General features: G+C 37.8%; 1 protein-coding gene across 4 annotated transcripts in view; it reads left to right on the top strand.

The window, feature by feature from the left end:
* The window catches only part of CDIP1 (cell death inducing p53 target 1), a 74,189-nt gene that overhangs the window by 6,604 nt on the left and 46,153 nt on the right, over positions 1 to 21,432 (top strand). Inside the window, exon 2 of one of the 4 annotated variants that reach the window (XM_074196274.1) lies at positions 10,454 to 10,518. The exons of 2 other annotated variants lie outside the window; for them this stretch is intronic. The gene's annotated coding sequence lies outside the window, so the exon portion shown is untranslated. Of the gene's footprint in view, positions 1 to 10,453; positions 10,540 to 21,432 lie in introns of all 4 variants that reach the window. One more of the 4 variants, XM_074196276.1, reaches the window with a different exon arrangement.

The following is a 21,432-nucleotide window of genomic DNA, read 5'->3' as shown; positions in this document are numbered from 1 at the left end:
GCTTGCCCAAGGCCACACAGCTAGGTGTCTGAGACCGGATTTGAACCTAGGTACTCCTGACTGCAGGGCCGGTGCTTTATCCACTATGCCACCTAGCCGCCCCAATACTACTTCTTAAAAACATGATTCTCCTGTCATAGAGTACTCTTACTTTTCAACAAAGTAGTTAATGATTATTTGCTAGATATATTCACCTTATCAAATTTTACGCTTTTCCAATATAAACTACAAAATTGTTGTAGTTAATGTCTAGACATCTGGTTACAAATGCTTGCTCTACCACTAACTTCTGAACAGACCATTTTATTTTTCTGGGCCTCAACATCCTTATCTTAAAAAAGGTATTGGACTAGATAAGCCACAAAAATTACTTTTTTTTTTTTTAAAGCTAGTAATTCCTTGATCAACATTTGGCTATATGTATTTTCTCCTCCATCAGAATGTGAGGTCCAGGAGTGTAAGAACTTTGATTAAATTCATGAATGAGCATTTCTTATGCTAAGTTCTGTGTATGAGGAAGCTAGACAGTCCCTGACCATAAGAACTAGCATTCTAATAATGGGAGATGACCATGCATAAAGAGGATGGGGAATGCATGTTAAAGCATGGTTTGAAAACAGCAAGGAATTTATAGAGCCCTGGTTCCAGGCAAGATAAGGGGAAGACACAGCTATTAGAAGTCTGTATCTTGGAGGAACTAGTTGTAATGGGAAGGGGTCTGAGGATGATAGAGTACAAAGCCATATGGTTTAGGAATGTATCTGTGTCCCCCAGGATTAGCACAATGATTGTCACCCTGTAAGCATTTAATAGATTCTGTTTATTTATAACTTTTCTGTGACTAGAGAAAGAAAAAAGTAGATGAGGTTGCTAAGAAATATTAATTGTTTTTCTACTAAAACATTTTGAGAAATGGAAGGGAATTCAGGGAATCCTATAAGATGTTTTCAGTCCTTGGGCATTTGCTCTGTGCTGGATATGATTACAGATCGGAGAATGAGAGGGGAAAAAAAATATTTGGTAGGGACACCTATAGGGAGAATATAAGAGAGGAGATAATGAGGGAAGAGATGTGTGGTATAGTATGAAGAACATAGGATTTGGAATGATGCACTGGGTTAAAATCTTAATCCTGCCACCTATATAACTTTAGATCTTTAAACATCTATGGACCCGTGTTTGATTAGATCTCTTCTAAGGCTGCTTACTAATGTGAATTCTGTAAGTGTCACATAGCATCCAGGTTCCAATTGAAGTTGTTTATAAAAAATTTTTAATGGCTAAAACTATAATTTGGTGGTTTGGGTGGGGCTAGTTTCCTTCAGTCATATTCAGGAGTACAGCTGAAGGACCAGAGCAACCAGTTGGTAGGAATTATTAAAGGTAGAGGATTCTCAGGTTAAATATAGTGCTGGAAGAGGAAGGGGAAAAGAGATTCCAGGGTAGTAACTAGTGAAACATTAAAGAAACAGTCAGGATACATTATAAATTGATGTTGTCCTACTTCAAAGGGGCCTTCAATATGCCAAGGCTATTCTTTTATTCCTTCTTAATTGATTCCCTTATCTCATTTTCTTCCCACCCCCAGAGCCTTCCCTTAGAGATTAACTTCTATGTACTTTGTGTATGTGTTTGTGTTTGTGTGTGTGTGTGTGTGTGTGTGTGTGTATCTTGCTATTTCTATATTCTGTGTTTTAGAATATGAGTACCTTAATGGCAGGTATAGTGTTTTTGCCTTTCTTTGTGTCTACAGTGCTTAGCATGATTCATGTTATAGAATAAGCACTTAATAATTTGACTTCTCATAAACTATTACAGATTTTTCACTTTTGTAACCAAGTATCTTCACTTTCTCCTCACCTTTTTCTTAGCTGAGGACCTTGTCTTTCATTTTACTGAGAAAACTGAGGGCATTTTTCATGAACTCCTCTCTTCTAATTCTCTTCATCTCAAAATCTCTTGACATTATCCTTGGCTCTTGATACCTTACCCCCCCCCCATAATGAAATAGTCTTTTGTGTCAATTCTTTTATGTGTGCATATGATCCCATCCCTTCCTTGTTTTTTTTTTCTGATCACAACCTAAATCATCTCCACCTCTGAATCTTTAACCTCTTCCTATCAACTATTTCCTTTCCAAATGCCTCCAAACATGCCCAAATTTTCCTTATCCTTAAAAAAAAAGCCTTCACTAGATCTTACCATCTTTACTTTTTGGGGAATGTAGACAGAAAAAGATGTCTACATTTTCTGCCTAAACTGCTCACTCACTCCTTAAACCTTTGCAGTCTTTCACTATAGTCATTAAACTGAATGGATCTCTCCAAAGTTACCAGTGATCACTCAGTTGTCCAATCTGATAGTCTTTTAGTTCTCATCCTTGATTTTTTCTACTGCATTTGACTCTGTTCATCACTCTCTTCTCCTAGATATTCTTTCCTCTCTTGAGTTTTTATGACCCTACTTTGTCCTGTCTGATTGCTCCTTCTCATTCTCCTTTGCTGGATTATCATTCCTAGTATGGCTACTACCTGGGGTGTTCCCTAAGGCTTTAGCTTGAGCACTTTCTCTCTCCTAGTGATCTCAGCAGATCCCATGGGTTCAATTATTATCTCCGTACAAATGATTCCCAGATCAAAATATCCAACCTTAGTCTCTCTGCTGAGCTACTGTCCTACATCACCATCTTTCTACCAGTGATTATTCAAGCTGAATAATCCATAGAAATCTCAAAATCAAGACTTATTAACCTTTCTCCTAAAACTACCTCTGTTCCAAAGTTCTTTTTCTTTTGAAGGTACATTATTCAGGTAAATAATCTTGATATTAACCCTCAATTCCTCATTTTTCTTTGCCCCACATATCAATCATTAAACATTAAAAACTTACTATGTGCCAGCTACTGCGCTAAGTTCTGGGGATACAAAAAGAGGCAAAGACAGTCCTTCCCTTCAAGTAAGGACTTGGATGGAGCCAAGAGATGGAGCTTCTTATTCTAGGAATAGCCAGGAGGCCAGTGCCCCTGGTCTCTCTAGGAGTAAGGTGGAGGAAGAAGACTAGAGAGCTGGGAGGAGCTGGGTTATGAAGGGCAGAGCATTTGGTCCTGGAGGCAATAGGAAACCACTGGAGTTTATTGAGTGAGGGGATGACCTGATCACATTTGTGCTTTAGCGACATCACTAGTTGCTGAATGGAGTGTGGATTGGAGTGGTGTGAGACCTGAGGCAGGTAATCATAACAGCTGGGTTTTTTTGTTGTTTTTACCCTTTGTTCTTCTTCTTCTTTTTTTTTTTTTTAGGTTTTTGGAAGGCAAATGGGGTTAAGTGGCTTGCCCAAGGCCACAGCTAGGTAATTATTAAGTGTCTGAGACCGGATTTGAACCCAGGTACTCCTGACTCCAAGGCCTGTGCTTTATCCACTATGCCACCTAGCTGCCCTTTACCCTTTGTTCTTGAAGAAGATTGTGAATTCAGGGATAGGTGATGCCATGAAAAGCACTTGAATTGGATTTGAATGAAGGGCTGCTGTGCAACAGCAGGCATGTCTAGACAGGAAGTGATAAGGGTCTTTCTTAGAGTAGTGGCAGTGTCAGGGTAGAGAAGGGGTTGTATTGGAGAAATGTTGCCAAGGTGAAATCCAAAGGCTTTGGCAACAATTTGGATATATGTAGAGGATGAGAGATAGTGAGAAATCCAGGATTACTCCTAAATTGTAAGCCTAAGGGACTAGGAGGATGGTATAACCTTCTACAGTAATAGGGAAGAAGGAAAGAAGGAAGGTTTAGGGGGAAATATTTAGTTAGTTGCCCATCTTTCTACTTCTACTTTTACCACATCTGTTATAACCATATTCACATAAACACCCTCTAATGGAAGCCTTAACACTTGTCTTTCTTCCTAGTTGGTATCCTTGCCTAAGATCTACCTACTCTAGTCCATCTCCATACAACTGTTAAAGTGATTTTCCTTAAGTGTAGATCTGACCATGTCACTCAAGTTACTCAGAAATTCCAATGGCACTAATTCCTGTTGCCACAGGATAAAATGTAAACTATCCATTCACCTTTTGAAGCCCCTTATAACTCTTGCCCTCAACTTTCTATCTTTGTTGAATATCAGCCCCTCTCTCATATTCTACTTTAGCCAAAATGACTTTTATATATTTCTTATCTCTTGCCCTCTGCATTGACTTTCCCTCATGCTTGTAGTATGTTCCTCTTACATTTACTTCATAGACTTCATCTTCTTTTTCAGGACACATTTCAGACACTGCCTTTTATGTAAATCCTTTCCTGATCTCCTTAATTGCTTAGTGTCCCTCTTTCCTAGTAATTTGTATTTATTTCTACTTTTCTCTTTATAGTAATACTGTATATACTTGTTGATTCCTACATTAGGAATTGGAGTTGTTTCATTCTTTGTAATTGTATCCCTGGCATGACAAATGCATGTTGATTGAGACAGTGTATGAGATGAAGACAAAATGAGGAAGATGGCCTTGGAGAATAAGTGATGGATCAAGGGAGCAGAGATCACAATAAAAGCAAAGAGCAGCTTTTAAAAATGTGTTTTTTTAATTGTGGACTTTTTTTTGAAGGAAAGATTTTATTTATTTTGAGTTTTACAATTTTCCCCCAATCTTCTCTCCCCCCACCCCCCACAGAAGGCATTCTGTTAGTCTTTACATTGTTTCCTTGGTATACAATGATCTCAGCTGAATGTGATGAGAGAGAATTCATATTCTTAAGGAAGAAAAATAAAGTATAAGAGACAGCAGCATTACATAATAAGATAACGGTTTTTTTTCCCCCTAAATTGGAGGTAATAGTCTTTGGTCTTTGTTCAAACTCCACAATTCTTTCTCTGGATACAGATGAATCACAGATACCCCAAAATTGTCCCTGGTTGTTGCATTGAAGGGATAAGTAAGTCCATCAAGGTTGATCATCACCCCCATGTTGCTGTTAGGGTATACAACGTTTTTCTGGTTCTGCTCATCTCACTCAGCATCAGTTCATGCAAATTCTCAGGAGTTTTTTTTTTTATCATATCACAGTTAATTTATACCCACATAGCCTTGTCAGGTACCCTCATTACAACCATCCCAATATAAACACAACCCTTAAGAGTTAAAAGTTTGCTCAAATCACAGTTAATTTCTACCACAGCCTCTAAGTATATTCCTTTCTTTTTTTATATTTAATATTTATTTGTCCTCATTTTGTACAGATAATGTTTTTTAATACATTAATAAAATATTCTTGTTTAAGAGTAAACAAATTACCCCTCCCCCCAAAAAATATCGCTTGAGCGATAAAGTAAAGGGAAGAGAAAAAATTAAAATAAAAAATAGTAATAATTGTAGGTATGGCCAGGTGGCGCAATGGACGGAGCACCAGCCCTGGAGCCAGGAACACCCGAAGCCCATATCCAGCCCCAACAAACAGCCCCAGCCCCAACAATCACCCAACCATGTGACATGCAAGCCACCCCAACCTCACTGCCCTGCAAAAACCAAAAAAAGAAAAACAAAGACCCAAAATAAAATAAAATAGTAATAATAGTAGGGGTGGCTCGGTGGCGGACAGAGCATTGGCCCTTGAGCCAGGAACACCCGGGTCCAAATCCGGCTTCAGACACCCAATGATCACCCTGCTATGCAGCCTCAGGCAGGCCACCCAGCCCCATTTGCCCTGAACCCCCCCCCAAATAATAATAATGAAAAATGTGCTTCAGTCTTTGTTCCAACACCAACAACTGTTGCAGGTGGATCACATTCTTTATAATAAGTCCATTGCAAAAGTTACTTACATATTTTTCCACCTTTGCCATTGGTGATGCAACTCCCTCCTTTCTTATTTCTCCACTACCATGTACTATAGTTTCTCTCTCCTTTCACTCTGACTCTGCTGTAGGGTATCTGAGTGGCATAGCAGACAGATCCCTGGTCCTGGGGGCTAAGAAGCCCCAAACCCCCCTACCACCCCTTAGGCCCAGCATCCACCTGGCCCTATGGTCCCAGACAGGCCATCCAATCCCAGCCCCTTGCAAGAAGTAAAAAAGAAAATGTGTTATATCTGACCACTCTCCCCCCATGGTCCATCCTCTTCTCCATCACTCACATCCCCCCCTTCCCCCTGTCCCCCCACTTTTCTTCTTACTCCAGATGCCTATACCCCATTGAGTATATATGCTGTTTCTTCTCTTAGCCACCTCTGATGAGGGTGAAGATTCCCTCATTCCCCCTTGCCTTCCCCTCCTTCCATATCATTGCAATAGCTCATTGTAATAAAGAAAAATCTTATTATGTGAGATATCTTGTCCTATTATCCCTCTCCTTTTTCTTTCTCCCATTACATTTCCCTTTTTTTCTATTGACTCCATTTTTACACCATATTTTATCTTCAAATTCAGCTTTTTCCTGTGCTTCATCTATAAAAGCTCCCTCTACCTGCTCTATTAACTGAGAAGGTTCATATGAGTATTATCAGTGTCATTTTTCTATGCAGAAATACATGCAGTTCATCATCATTAAGTCCCTCATATTTCCCCCTTCTCCTCCACTCTCTATGCTTCACCTGAGTCCTGTATTTGAAGATCAAACCTTCTGTTCAGCTCTGGCCATTCCAACAGGAACATTAGAAATTCCCCTTGTTTATTGTAAGTCCATCTTTTTCCCCTGGAAGAGGACATTCAGTTTTGCTGGGTAGTTGATTCTCAGTTGCATTCTAAGCTCTTTTGCCTTCCAGTATATTATATTCCAAGCCCTATGAGCTTTTAAAGTATTTTCTGCTAAGTCCTGTGTGATCCTGATTGTAGCTCCACAATATTTGAATTGTGTCCTTCTGGCTGCTTGTAATATTTTCTCTTTGACTTGGGAGTTCTGGAACTTGGCTATCATATTCCTAGGGGTTGGTTTTTTGGGATCTCTTTCTCAAGGGGATCAGTAGATTCTCTCCATTTCTATTTTGCCTTCTGCTTCTAGGATATCAGGGCAATTTTCCTGTAGTAATTCTTTGAAAATGATGTCAAGGTTCTTTTCCTGATCATGACTTTCAGGTATTCCAATAATTTTTAAATTATCTTTCCTAAATCTGTTTTCCATATCAGTTGTTTTTTCAATGAGATGTTTCACATTTTCTTCTAATTTTTCATTTTTTGGTTTTGAAGTAATGAGTCCTGATTTCTTGTAAATTCATCAATCTCCCTGAGTTCTATTCTTTGTCTGAAGGATTTGTTTTCCTCAGAGAGTTTTCTTATCTCTTTTTCTATCTGGCCAATTTTGCTTTTTAAAGCATTCTTCTCCTCAATAACTTTTTGAACTGTTTTATCCATTTGACCTAAGCTGGTTTGTAGCATGCTATTTTCTTCAGCATTTTTTTGGATTTCCTTGACTAGGCTGCAAACTTCATTTTCATGTTTTTCCTGCATCTCTCTCATTTCTTTTCCCAGTTTTTCTTCTGTCTCCCTCATTTGATTTTCGAAGTCTATTTTGAGCTCTGTCATAGCCTGAGCCCAATTTCTGTTTTTCTTGGAGTCTTTAGATGCAGGAGGTTGTTTCCTCATCTTCACACTGAACATATTGATCCTTCTTGGGATCATAGATAATGTATTTCTCAATGGTGTTCCTCTTTTTTCTCTGCTTGTTCATTTTCCCCAGCCTAAGCCTGTTTTGGGGGTGCTTCCTGAGCTTTTGGGACACTCCCACAAGGGTCTCAGTGTGTGAGGCTCTGTCTTCCCTCCTGGTCTGTGAATGACCATATGCACCCCACTCTGCCACGGGGCTGAGGTGGGGGGGCCCTGCTGTTCTATGGGGGGGCCTAGACTGCAATCAGGATCTGAATGTGTTCAGAGCCCCAGAGTCTTGTTCCAGGGGCAGAGGACAGAGCTCCACAGTCTCTCTTCACTCCCCTCCCTCAGCTCAACAGGCTCATGCCCTGGGGGCTCCTGCTTACTGGCTCTGCCTGCTTCTGTTTCCAGATCTGGACTGCCTTGGCCAAGCTGCTGGCTGTGTTCCCTGAGGGCTGGGCTTCAGGTGCTTGCTCTGACAGAGGTCCCTTGCTGTTTCCCCAATTTGTGCCTGGTGCTCCCCAGGGTGTAGCTCAGGAAACTCCCCCGCTGCTGTGAGCTGTGGCTCCCAGCACCCTGGGGCTGCCTCCGGGAGGCTGAAGTTCTTTCGCTCTGGTGGTCGTCCCTCCGACCCCGGAGAGCAGAGCCTTTCTGCTCTTTTCCAGGTTACCTTGAGTAGGAGAACTGCCTCATTGGGTCCCTCTGTGGGTTCTGTCTCTCAAAAATTTAGTTAAAGTCCTTAGTTTCAAAGATTTATGAGAGAGTGCCTAAGACAGGATCTGCTCTTATTGCCATCTTGGCTCCGCCCCGATTGTAGACTTTTTAAAAAAAATTATTGTTATTTATTTTTGCATTGCTTACATTTCCCCCTTTACCCTTCCCTCTCTCCTCTTCCAGAGACATAGAATATTTTTCAAAAAAAAAAAGAGGAAGTGAAAAAAAAGAGAAAACTGTACATTGAAAAAAGTGTGGAATATATACAGTGTTCTCCATTTGTGTAAGGAGGCCTACCCTTCACAAAGGAATGGAGATGGAGAGGTCCTTTCTCTGAGACCTTACTTATTCTTTGTAATTTTATAACATTTTATAACATTCCCTTTTTATTTTGTTTCCATTTACACTGTTGTAGTCATTGTATATATTGTTTTCTTGTTCTACTTATTCACTATTTATTAGCTAATATTTTTCCTCATGCTTCTCTGTATTTGTCATATTCATCATTTCTTACAGCATAGTAATAATTCCATTACTTTCATGTACCATAATTTGTTTAGCCATTCTGCAGTCAATTAATATCTCTGTTTCTAATTTGCAGAGTACGTCTAATAGAAGTGAGAAGATGGGAGAAGTAGAATAAGTTGTTGTCTTAAAGAGTAAGGCACTTTCTCTTTGAAATAGTCTCTGTAGGGGCAGCTAGGTGATGCAGTGGATAAAGCACCGGCCCTGGAGTCAGGAGTACCTGGGTTCAAATCTGACCTCAGACACTTAATAATTACCTAGCCATGTGGCCTTGGGGAAGCCACTTAACCCCATTGCCTTGAAAAAAAAAATCTAAAACAAAACAAAACAGGAAATTACTCTCTTTCCTGAATTGCTAAGAAATTTCAGAGTTTTTCTGTACCATAAAGACAGCAGTTATGTGGGATGGTGAGATCCGATGTATGACCATCTTTATGAGTGATTGACAATGGAGATGTTAATCCTGATTTAAGAACTTACCAAAACAGTGATTACTTTTGACTCTAGAGGACTGATAATGAAGGATGCCACCTACCACCCAAGAATGAGACTCATGGAACAGATTTTGATATCCATTTTTGGCTTGGTTTTTGTGTGGACTTATTTTTCTTGACAATTCTTATTTGTTACAAAATTGTCTTTTTTGATTGAGTGAGGGAACTTGGGAGAGAGAGCAAAACTAGCAATAATGATAACTTGCCCCGCCAAAAAAATTAGGAAAAGGAAAGGAGTAATTGTTGTTATTTTTTAAACACAGAAGAAAACAAAAGGATATTAGGAGAAAGACAAGTAGGAGAGATTTGAAATTGTTGATTTTTAAAAAAAATGAAAGCTGGAGGGGCAGCTAGATGGCACAGTGGATAGTGCACACTGACCCTGGAGTCAGGAGTATCCAAGTTCAAATTTGGACTCAGACACTTAATAATTACCTAGCTGTGTGACCTCGGGCAAGTCACTTAACCCCATTGCCTTAAAATAAAAATAAAAAAAAATAAAAGCTGGACATAATAAAAATTCATTTGTTTATGTACAAACTTCTGTGAATGTGGAAATGCTTATGTATATGCTTATTGATGTTTGCTAAATTCAGAATAACAAAAAATATTAAAATAAAAGTTACAGTTTTTAAAATATGTGATCTGTTTCTACTTCTTGCTCTCATCATGATGTTTCCTTTAAAAAAATGTCAGTCATGGGATTTGATATTGATAAACTGAGAGACTAGAGTATTTGAAGAGACATCAGTTTGTGTATTGAAGACTTCAAATAAGAGGTCAGGAATTGGTAGAGATGATGACTATGAGCTACGTATTGAAATATTTGAGAAAAGAGGAAGAGTGAGTAAATAGCAGCAGTGTGCTGAACCAGGAGAAAGAGAAGAATGGAGTGAGGGACCCACAAAGGTGGAACAATTAAATAATGATAGCAAAGGAAGAATCTGCAAGTTGCCATTGCAAGCACTGAAGTCCTGACTCAGTGTGTTTGGGTGATAATGAAGAATCATCTAGTGATAATGCCTTTTAGTGAAAGCCAGATTTCCATGAGCATAAAAACAGTACAGTATTATAGATTCATAAACTTAAAACTGACGTAGGAATAACTAAACAAAATGTCCATGAATATAATAGAATATTACTGTGTTTCAGGAAACAATGAATATGATGAATACAGAGAATCATGGAAAGACTGGTGTTCTCTGATACAAAATAAAGTAAGCAGAGCCAGGAAAACGGTAAATTACATTTAATACAATAATGTAAATAGAACAACCATCACAAAACAGTAAAAATTAATACTGCAAACTTATGAAGAACAAACTTGACCTCAAGAGATGAAAAGTCAGGTCATACTCTTTGTAGAGCTGGGGGTGGTGGGGAGTTGGGGTGGGGAGAAGTAGGAAGGGAGGGAGAGTTTAGAGTATATAAATACAATCAATTGTTTTCATTGATTTGATGGGTTTTGCTGAATTTTTCTATTGTCTTCCTCTTTTTGAATTAAAAAAAATCTATTGTAAAAGGGATAGGTAACTGGAAGAAGAGAAGATGCAGAGGAAATCTTAAGCAATATAAAAACAAGACAGCAATAAAAATCTTTTTTAAATAACCTTCAGAGCTCATCTAGTTCAGCCCAAGCCCAAAGCCTGAATCCTTTTTATATCATCAATGAAAGGTATTCATCCAGTCTACTTGAAGACCTCCAGTGATAGAAAATTACCTCCTGAAGCATTCCATTCCATTTTTGAATACCTCTACAATTGTTAGGGGCAATTAGTTTGCACAGTGAACAGAGTGCTGAACTTGGATTGACCTGAGATGCTTATTAGCTGCTTGACTGTAAGCAAGTGTCTTAACCCTCTCTGCCTCATTTTTCTCATATGTTAGATAGATATTTGTCCTTCATTCTTCTGTTTGTTTGGTTTTTGTGGGGTTTTGGGTTTTTTTTTTTTTTTTTTAGGTTTTTGCAAGGCAAATGGGGTTAAGTGGCTTGCCCAAGGCCACACAGCTAGGTGATTATTAAGTGTCTGAGACCAGATTTGAACCCAGGTACTCCTGACTCCAGGCCCAGTGCTTTATCCACTGTGCCACCTAGCCGCCGCCCCCCCCCCCCCCCCCGTTCTTCATTCTTGAAGAGGACCATGACATAAGAAGAAGTAATGCCCTGACAAGCATATGAATTGGATTTAAGTGAGGGGGGTGCTGTGGTAAATCACCAGCCTCACTTTCTCCTCCACAGTCATCTGAGTCCAGTGGCCAGATATGGGTCAGGACAACAGGAAGTGGCCCTGTATGCAAAGCAATCAATGTGAAGTGACTTGCCCAAGGTCACACAGCTAGTATGAATCAAATGTCTGAGACTGGAATCAAACTCCTGCCCTCCTGACTCCAAGGCCAGTGCTCCATCCACTATGGGATCTAGCTGCCTTCTCATCTGTTAAATGGAGAAAGAAATGGCAAATCATTATCTTTGCCAAGAAAAACCCTAAATGGGGTTAGAAAAAGTTGGTCACAGCTGAACAAGAACAGTTGTAGCAAATTTTCCTTATGGTCCATTCTTATGCTTTTCTTTAGTATAGAAAACATTCTTTACCAGTGTAGTTGAACTACCCTTCTGCACTACTGTAATCTTGGAAATTTGCCTCTGGCGTAGAATAAAGGTTTTGCTCAATCATAGAACCAAGTAGGATCTGAGCTCAAGTTTTGCTGAATCTGAGACCTGGTATATCCACTTGTGCCATGCTGTCTCATATTTTCTTTATATTAAGCTAAAATCTATCTAGAAACTTCCATCCATAAATCATAATTCTTCTCTCTGCATTCAAGTCATACAAGTCTAATCATCTTACATATGACAGGTTTATTTTGACAACAGTTACAATATTTTCTCTAAGCTAAATATCTTTCAGTTTTTTTTATTTGATCTCACATGGCTTGATTTTGAATTCCCTGATTATACTAGTTGCCTTCTTCTGGATGTATTCCTTGTCAGTGTCCCTTCTAAAATGTGGTGCTAACACTTGGATATATGATACAGATGTGATCTGACAGGGCAGAGTTCAGAGTACTATTATTCCTTTGCTTTAGACACTATATTTCTATTACTTGTAGTTTAAAGCCTCATTTAGTTTGGCTGCTATATCACATTGCTGACTCATTGAGCTTGCAGCTGACTCATCTTGTTAAGAATTCCCAAGACATTATATTTAACTCTCTATATACAAATATAAGAACAGAAATAAGTTCTAAAAGTCAACTATACATTATTTTTAGATACGCTTTTAGGTTATCTGCATCATTAATTTCTCACCACCTTCACTTCCCTCTCACATCATTGTGGATAATTAGATACTTGTTCTAGTCATGTGGTAACTTAGCATTCATACAAATCTGTGCATAACCTTCATAAAACAGGTTAGGGTTTAGAATCATTTGCAGGTGTTCCTTAAAACTTAGATTATCGGGGCAGCTAGGTGGCGTAGTGGATAGAGCACCGGCCCTGGAGTCAGGAGTACCTGAGTTCAAATGCGGCCTCAGACACTTAATAATTACCTAGCTGTGTGGCCTTGGGCAAGCCACTTAACCCCATTTGCCTTGCAGAATTCTAAAAAAAACAACCCCTCCCAAAAAAAACTTAGATATCATCTGAGGCCTTTATATATATTAGAGACTTGTAGAGTCATGAATTTTAGTTCCAGTTCTAATGTAGCTAATTGTGTGATACTGGGCAAGTCAATAATATATCTGAGTTAAATTTCCTCATTTGTTAAATGAGGAGTTTAGATGTTATCTAAGACCCTCTAACTCTCAAGTATTTGACTGAGAAAATAAATAAATTCTTACATTCCAGGCAAGTCATCTATGGCATCTAACCTGGCATCTATGAATTTATTTTTTCTTAATATTTTGATAACTGCATTTCATTATATTTGGTTTTCATTGTAATCCTATTTTTTGCATTTGAAAATATTCTCAGAAATCCATACTGTCTGTGGAATCCATGATACAAAAAAAGATTTAAGAACCTCTGCTCTAGAAGAATATTTTCTTATACAATAATACAAAGAAACATTTACAAATTTGTCATGAGAATTTGATTTTGACTGCTCTGGGTAGCAATGTGATTTTTTCCTAAACATTACTGTCCCTGGCTATGAAAAAGAAAAACCTGCTTTTGAGTCTTAAAGATGGGGTATCTAGTAGCTCTGGGTAGCAATGTGATTTTTTCCTAAACATTACTGTCCCTGGCTATGAAAAAGAAAAACCCGCTTTTGAGTCTTAAAGATGGGGTATCTAGTAATTATTTGTTGAAACTCATTTGTTGAAAAACCACTGAATTTAATATTGACTTTATTAAGTTACTTGATGAATACAAGTTGTAGTGTCTCATGCGGATTTAGGTCTTTGGAATATGATTTAGGATTATAAATTTAGAACTAATAGAAACCTTAAGAATCAAATCCAACAAGAAACTGAATCTCAGAGAGGTTAAGCAATTTGCCTAAGGTCATAGAGTAGTAAATTGCAGTACCAGGATCTGGACCCTAAGCCTTGTGACTCTAAAAAGATCTGGTGCATTTCTATAGTACCTATTATGTGCCAAGAACTGTGTCAAACCCTTTTCACAAATATTACCTCATTTGATCCCCAAAGCAACAAACCTGACAAGTAAGTGCTACTTTTCTCCCTTTACATTTGAGAAAATTGAGGCAGACAGAGATGAAAGGGACTTGCCTTGTCTAGTTGCTAAGGGTCTCACAGCTAAGAAACCAGATTTAAACTTGGGTCTTCCGAGATTCAGGTTCAACACCAGATCCACTGCTCCACCTGAGCCTTCAGATTCTCTTGTACTTTTTGTACAAATGAAGAAACTGAAGCTCAGGCAAGTCAGGTGTTTGTTCAAGGTGATTCAGTTCATAGGTGGGAGAACCAATGCTCAATTGTGGCTTTCCTGACTCCATTCATTGTTGTTCCTACTATACTACATTGCTTCTCTGTATGACTATTGTTTACACAAAAATAGATATATAATAGGGGAGAGCTAACAGTTTTAGGGAATGCCAGATCCACCATTTAGATGCTTCAGATTTTAAGGGTTTTTCCTCACGCTCCCTTCCAGGGAGAAAGAACAGCATCCCCATTGGTTGTTGCCTAAACTCTAAAATAATTATAGTGATAATTCAGTTATCTGCCATTATCGGGGATTAGTGTGTATCACATAAAGTGAATTTTACAGAGAATTTTTTTAAATGTGTAACCATTTGGGGAGAAAATTCTCCTAATATATATATATATATAGTCAAAATGTATATATAACTTGAATATTAAAAGTTATACCATAAAAAGATTTAGAAGAGAAATTAGATCAAGTACCTCTTATAACTAATGCTGGGAGAGAATTCTTAACGAAACAAAGGTATGGATAAAGCATTTGATAAATTTGTGGTACTTTGATAAGCCCTGGAAATATAAATGATAGTTAATTTTCATTACATGATATTGAACAAAATCAATGCAACTAACTAGGCTAAGAGAAGTGATCAATTGGGGGAAAATCTTGGTATCAAGTATCTCTGTTAAGAGTATGATAGGGCGGCTAGGTGGCGCAGTGGATAAAGCACCGGCCCTGGAGTCATGAGTACCTGGGTTCAAATCCGATCTCAGACACTTAATAATTACCTAGCTGTGTAGCCTTGGACAAGCCACTTAACCCCCATTTACCTTGCAAAAGCCTAAAAAAAAAAAAGAGTATGATAAGATAGGGACCTCTCAGAGATGGTTTGATAACTAATGTTTGTCCTTCATTTTTGAAGACCACCACCCCATCAGTGAGGTGATGCCATGTTAAGCACATGAATTAGATTTGATTGAGGGGTTGCTATGCTAAGTCACCAGCCTTACTTTCTCCTCCAGAGCATCTGGGTTATCAGGGTTAAAGTGACTTGCCCAAGGTCACACAGCTAATAAAAGTCAAGTGTCTGAGACGTTATTCGAACTCCTATCCTCCTGACTCCAAGACCAGTGCTCAGTCCTTGGCTGACTGTATAATGCTCTTGTGTAGAATCAAGAACTCATATAATGTTAGAACTGAAAGGCACTGTAGAAATCATTCAGGCAAGGCCTTTCATTTTACTAATGAGAGTCAGATAAATGCACCATTTGAATAGCATTTCTTTTACAACACAAGAAAATGCTTAGTAATAAATAGTACCTATCAGAATAAGTGAAAAACATAGATGAGTTTGTGACAAAGGTTTGAATTTATCACTATTTATCACTTTTCATATTCTTGTTTCTACTGTATTCTAATTTCCTCTTTAGTAATTCAGGTTAAAAGCTATAAATCTGGTTAAATTAGGCATAAATATCAATGGGCTAATCTAAAGTATTCTTATCTACTAAATTATATTTGAGATTATCTTAATAGACCAGAAATTTTTTTAGTAGTGAGGGCTAAGTGTAGTGGCCATGGTCAGGGCAACAGTGTAAGGCTAAGAGAGAATAAAGGTGAAGAAAAAAACGGAGGAAACAGTGAGGAATGAGAATATATGCATAATGAAAAGGGCAGCCTACTGTTGCCACCCTAGGCCATTAAGTGGTAAAGTAGATAAAAGTGCCAGGCCTGAATTGAGGAAGTTCATCTTCCTAAATTTGAATCTGGCCTTAGAAAATTACTAGCTGTGAGATCCTAGGCAAGCCACTTAACCCTGTTTGCCTCAGTTTTCTCATCTGTAAAATGAGCTGAAGAAAAAAAATGACAAACCACTCCAGCATCTCTGCCAAGAAAACCCCAAATGTGGTCATGGAGAGTCAGATGTGACTGAACAACAAAATAATAACAAGATAGAACAACATACTTCCCTTCTTAAGTGTCCCTGTGTGCACTAATCTTTCCTTTCTTCTACAGACCAGACTGTACTTTTGCCCGAGTTCACTTATTCTATGACTAAATTCTGAATTTTGAATTCTGCTGAAAGATGACTTGTTGAAATGAAAAGGACATTAGACTTAAGAGCAGGAGAAGTTACAGGAGTTTGAATCCCACCTCTGATATACTTGCTTATGGACAAGTTGCTTGATCTCTCTGAGCCCATTTCTCATCCATAAAATTCGGGTGACATTAATAATGAGGATAATGATAACTGGTATTTACTTCACAGGAACATTGTGAGTAACAAATTGGAATCTAAACTGAGCACTTTGCAAGCCTTAACACACTATGGAATTGTCAGCTATATTAATAGTTAATAATAAATAATGATGTCTAATGAGATTTTTACTGTAGGGTGGATTAAGCTGGGCATAAGTCCTTTGAATTAAACAGGATATACTCCAAAATGAAGAAATCAAAAATGCCATGTTAGGCACTTGAAGCAAAAGAATTCAAAGACAAATTTGTATATTTTAATGTTAAATGAATGAGGGGATAGGGACTGTACCTGTAATTCTTTTGGCATAAGGCTCTCCCAGGTTAGTAAACTTCCTCTACCAATTCAGTTTGACCTTCCTCATATTTGCAGTCATGAGCTGAGAGGGTGACTTGCCCAATATGTCTCAAAGGCGGAACTCAAACCCTGGCCTTTTGACTTTGAAGCCAGCACTCTATCATCTCATGGAATTCATACTGCATGCATGACTATTGTAAAATAACATACAAATTGGTCTTGTTTATGAACTCACAGATTCACAAAGACATCACAAATTTTGAATAACAGGACAATTAGGTGATGTTACAAGGAGTCTTTATATGCACTTGCTCTTCCCTCTTATCAGTTGTATTCCCTAAAAAGATGGCCTATTTTCCTCATTCATTGTTCTTCAGTGCTATTTCTGTGTTGTTTTTTGTATCAGGAGCTCATCAGTTACTTTCTTCTAAACCCTGTCCTTCCTTGACAGATTTCTTAGATTGTCACACATCTCTAATGCTTATTTTTTTGGGTCCCTTTAAGGAGCTACTTGCCTTGTTAGCCTTTGTTTTGTTCCTTTATATCTTTTGCACATTTGGGCTCCACAGTGCTCTAGTTTTTCCTTTGATGCTGGGTTCCCACCCTCTAAAAACATGATCCAGGGAGCAGAGTCTGGCTGAAACCTCTTGGAGTAGTGGGTCTGTGGAGGCTTTTTGTTTAAAAGCTGTAAGTGATGGGAAAGGAAGAAAGCCTCATTTCATTTCACTCAACAAAAAAGGAAAGAGCACTATTCCCTGGCAAATGCCTGAGAACCTGCTTCCTGGGGAATAAATGAACCCTGAGGCCAACAAATGGGATTGTGATGCCATAGCTACAAAATAGAAAGAGAGTTCTCTCTACCAGTGTAAACACCAACTAAGTAGGCATAGGAGTTCAGTCCATTCCCTGAGAAATGTGGAGATAACACTTTCCAGTAACATCTTATATTGACAGCACTCTTTTTATCCTGGAATCACTTTAGACAAAATAAATTGTGGAAGAGTGACAAAAACCTGCCTCTAGTGCATTTAAAATAGACTTAATGTGATCATTTTTTCCCCTAGAGAAGGAGAATAGGAAGGACAAAGAAACAGATATTTGATATTTTTCTTTTCCTCCTCCTCATCATACATCCTTATACTTGAAATGGGATCCATATAACCCAGCCTCTAGAGCAAAGTTAAAGTCTTTAGTACCATCTCTGTGTTTCACCAGGGACTCAGTGACTCCATAATGCCTCCTGGTAAATAATTCTTTACAGGACTGTCTGTAACCAAGTATATCATCTCTGGGGTAGTGCCTATTTCCCAAGTTATCCCTTCAAAACTCCAATTTTGTTAGTATCTTAATTTTAGTTGTTAGCATCTATCTGATACATATTTTCACCCTAAGATATGAACCTTAATTTTCCCTTCTTACCCCTTCCCATTATTATTTGTATTTTTAAAGACCATGTTAATCTGAAGGAAGGATTCTCTGTGGTAGGATTTCAGGTAATATGTGTATTTGGGAGGTGGCATAGGCAACAGGGACCCTTCCTAGAACATCATATGACTTAGTGGTAGACTAGCCTTGGTGTGCTTTTCAAGAGAAACAGATGATGATTTGCCTCTACTGATTCCCTGACCACAAAGTGATTTAGTAGAATATTGATTACCTATCCATCTATCTATCATCTATCTATCTATCTATCTATCTATCTATCTATCTATCTATCTATCTACCAATAGTTGAAATCTTGGTTAGCCAGAGTGGCTAAAAAGGTGATACTATTAATAACCTTTTTCATTAGTTCTGTGATTGTAACCACAATTTGTAAAAAAAAAAAATTTGGATTCTAGGCTTGTAGTGAGTAAGAGAGCACTAACCTACTTAGACATCAGTTACAGCTAGTCTATCAGTCAGGGCATTCTTGGAGATGTGTTTACTTTGACAGCCCAGTCTTGCTTCTGCCTCCTTCATCTTCCCACCCAGTAGCTTCTTAGATAGCTTGCTGTTCTTGATTCTTTACACAGAGCCAGAACAATGAGGTTGTACTATGGTGAATGTGGCTTCCAGACTGGGAGCCTGGCTTTTTTCCAGGACTGCCTTGCTGGAGATCATCCTGCCATTTGATAAAAGGAAGTTATATTAGGTTGCATCAAGTTTGATATATTTTGGTTTTGGATTGATAGGAGCCAAAATGAATAGATATTAGTAGAAAGCCAGAGGCTTTCATTTGGCTTCAGTAGAGCAGTCAGTGTGCACAGCATGATCTCAGTCTCTCTTGTGCTAGTGGGATTAATATAGCACAATACTTTATAACAAATAACTTAGAATCAGTGCTTAGATTCATAAAATTTTACAACTTAAAACAATGTCAATTACCTGCACAAATGAAGGGAAGCAAAGATGCTAATAATTGCAAATAGCAGTTATTCTGGATATTATGGGATTTAGTTCTGAAATGATTTGTTAATTTTGTAGCTCCCACGTTTAAGGCACTGTATTCATCATTGTCAGATGGTTTGAGTTAGATGTGGCATTGAACTTTTCTGTGTGCATTGATCATAAAAGTATATCACTAATTTAAACCAAGGCTACCAAAAACAATTTCCTCTTTGTAAGAACAGTTCTCAAATACCTACCCTATGGATTGTAGACTTTGAGGAGATTGATAGTATCATCTTCAGATGCAAGGATTGTACATAAAATCACAGAATCTTAAGAATTGAAGGCATCTTTGAGATAATCTAATCTATCTATATCTGAATAGAAATCCCCTCTAAAATATTCCTGATCTAAGTGGTAATCATGCATTTGCTTGAACACCTGCTGAGGCCTACTTTGGGACAGTTCTTAATTTATTTAAGAAATTTTTCCTTTACAAGCTGAACCCCGTTTCTTTGCCACTTACATTCTTTTTTTTTTTTTTTTTTTTGGATATGCTTACTAGGTTGAAGCAGGAAAAATCTAATCTTTTTTCTACCTTAGAGTCTTTTAAGTATTTGAAGACAGCTGTCTTCTTTCCCTTGTCTTCTTTTTCTCCAAGTTAAACATTCTTAGATCCTTTAACCTGTCTTGTTTGCCATCATCTCCTGTATCCTAACTACCTTGGTTACCCTTCTCTAGTTATATCTCATCTTTTCAATGCCCTTCTTAAAATGTGATGTCCTGAACTAAACATAATAAATATATGTTAAATGTGATAATGTGATCTGACAAGAGTACAAATGGTATCTCTTGTTCTGGATTCTATACTTTGCTTAACATAAATTAAGGTTCCATTACCTTTGTTTTGGCTGCCTTGTCATACTATTGAGTGGACTTTAAGCTGATAATCCTGTTAAGATCCTAGATCTTTTTTTTTCTCGTGTGAACTACTGGATAGGTAGACTTTATATTTGTGTAGTAAATCTCATCTAATTAGCTTTGATCCATTATTCTAGCCTGTTGTTACTTTTTGCATCATGATACTAACTGTTCCCTCTTTGTGTCATTTGAAAAGTCATTAGGCTTGCCATCTGTGTGTTCATTCAAGTTTGATTTTTTAAAAAAATTTATATATCACACTGAGTGAGATGAGTAGAACCAGAACATTGCATACCCTAACAGCAACATGGGAGTGATGTCAGGCACAATTTTGGGGTATCTGTGATGGAGAATACCATCTGTATCCAGAGAAAGAATTGTGGAGTTTGAACAAAGACCAGAGACTATTACCTTTAATTTAAAAAAAAACAAACCCATATCTTATTATGTAATTTTGCTATCTCTTATACTTTATTTTTTTTCCTTAAGGATATGATTTCTCTCTCATCACATTCAACTGAGATCAATGTATACCATGGAAACAGTGTAAAGACTAACAGACTGCCTTCTGTGGGGGGGGGGGGGATGGGGGAGGGAAGTGAGATTGGGGGGGAAATTGTAAAATTCAAAATAAATAAATAAATATCCTTTAAAAAAAATTACACATCACAAGGCCAAGAATAGATTTCTAGCACTTTCCATTATAGATTTTTCCCCAAGTTGATATGTTTATTAAGGAACATTTTTTATATTCAGTTATTCAACTGGCTCTGAATCCATCAGGTATTATCATATAGCTCATATTGTTCACAAACTTGAGAGACATTTCCAAATGCTTTCCTAAAACTGAAGTGAAATACAATGCTGTGGCATTTTTTCCATCTCCCAGCGTAATAATTTAAAAAAAAAAAAGTTTTGTTGAATTTTGGTGCTCTTTAAGTGCTCACAAACTATCCCTTTTATGATCCATTCTATTATTTTAATCAGTATTTCTCAGTTAAATTTATTAGTCTATATTTTAAAGATTCCACTTCTTCGTTGAAAATTAGCACATTTCTTTTGTGTGTGTGTGTTTTTTTTAGCTTTTTTGCAAGGCAAACGGGGTTAAGTGGCTTGCCCAAGGCCACACAGCCAGGTAATTAAGTATCTGAGACCGGATTTGAACCCAGGTACTCCTGACGCCAAGGCCGGTGCTTTATCCACTATGCCACCTAGCTGCCCCAATTAGCACATTTCTTTTCCTAATCGTGTGGGACTTCTTTTTTCCTCTTTTTCCTACTATGTATGAATTTTCAAAGAAGAGCAATAATTGTGGTTCAGCAATCATATATGTCAGTCTTTTTAGTACAAGGGTGTTGCCCAGACTTGGTCACTTAAATTCATTGAGGATTATGA

This window comes from Macrotis lagotis, chromosome 8, assembly GCF_037893015.1.
Source record: "Macrotis lagotis isolate mMagLag1 chromosome 8, bilby.v1.9.chrom.fasta, whole genome shotgun sequence".
Classification (NCBI taxonomy): domain Eukaryota; kingdom Metazoa; phylum Chordata; class Mammalia; order Peramelemorphia; family Peramelidae; genus Macrotis; species Macrotis lagotis.
Note: the sequence above shows the minus strand (reverse complement) of the source record. Positions and strands in the feature narration are given on the sequence as shown.